This window comes from Pangasianodon hypophthalmus, chromosome 9, assembly GCF_027358585.1.
Source record: "Pangasianodon hypophthalmus isolate fPanHyp1 chromosome 9, fPanHyp1.pri, whole genome shotgun sequence".
In the NCBI taxonomy this organism is placed as follows: Eukaryota; Metazoa; Chordata; class Actinopteri; order Siluriformes; family Pangasiidae; genus Pangasianodon; species Pangasianodon hypophthalmus.
Genome location: NC_069718.1, coordinates 29,922,474 through 29,923,325, shown reverse-complemented (window position 1 = coordinate 29,923,325; position 852 = coordinate 29,922,474). Strand labels below are relative to the sequence as shown.

General features: G+C 40.8%; 1 long non-coding RNA gene across 1 annotated transcript; it reads left to right on the top strand.

The window, feature by feature from the left end:
• LOC117598016 (uncharacterized) lies at window positions 1-852 on the top strand. The gene is made up of 3 exons (XR_004578767.1): window positions 1-62; window positions 179-313; window positions 522-852. It is a non-coding gene; the product is annotated as an uncharacterized LOC117598016 (long non-coding RNA).

The following is an 852-nucleotide window of genomic DNA, read 5'->3' as shown; positions in this document are numbered from 1 at the left end:
ATGGGATAGTGTGATCTGCAGAGGTGCAACCAGAAGACATCGATGTGATGAACTTTTAAAAGGTAAGACGTTTATAGAATAAATAAATAAATAAATAAATATATACCGCTACTGTATTATGAAAGTAATCACTGTAAATCTGTACTTTATTACTGTATTTTATATTTAAACTTCTTAGCTACTGAAGCACTGTGTGGTGGAGGAGCAGTGATAAATAATGTATCATAATCCATATGGTCTAATCAGAAGTGTCGTGAGAGTGACGGACATCTCCTGTTTGGACCGGAAGTGAGCTCTGCGCCTGGAAGAGAAGGTGAGTTATCCTGCTGTTGAATCTCTTCTCCGAGAGTTTGTGGCTCAGTTTGTCTTGTTTGTGTGTGTGTGATAAGCTTTTCACAGCTCGTTTTACAGACAGAGAGCAGCTAGCGTGTGATGCTAACAGCACTAGTGGACTTACTGACTGTCAATCTGTTCACAGAAGATCAAAAAAATTCTTTAAAAAAATTGTTCTGTGATTTCAGGAGGGCAGAAAATCTCCACAGCAGATGGCAAGCTCCAAGATTTCAACATTTCTGAAAGGAGCTGCTGACTGTCACACCCTTGGACTGTTTTGTGTTTCATTCCCCATGTGCTCAGTGTGACCCAGTTTTTCCCCATGTTTGATTGTTAGTCAGTTCACCTGTGTTCTCATGAGTTGATCCTCCTCACCTGTCTGTCACTCATTAGCACCCTATTTAAGCTGTAGTGTGTCCTCTGCTCCCTCTCCGGTCTACTATGTCTCTACGTGTGCTCCTGTCTGCCTGTTATGTGATTTACCCTTGTGTGGATTTATTAAAAGACTATTTGCGTTGA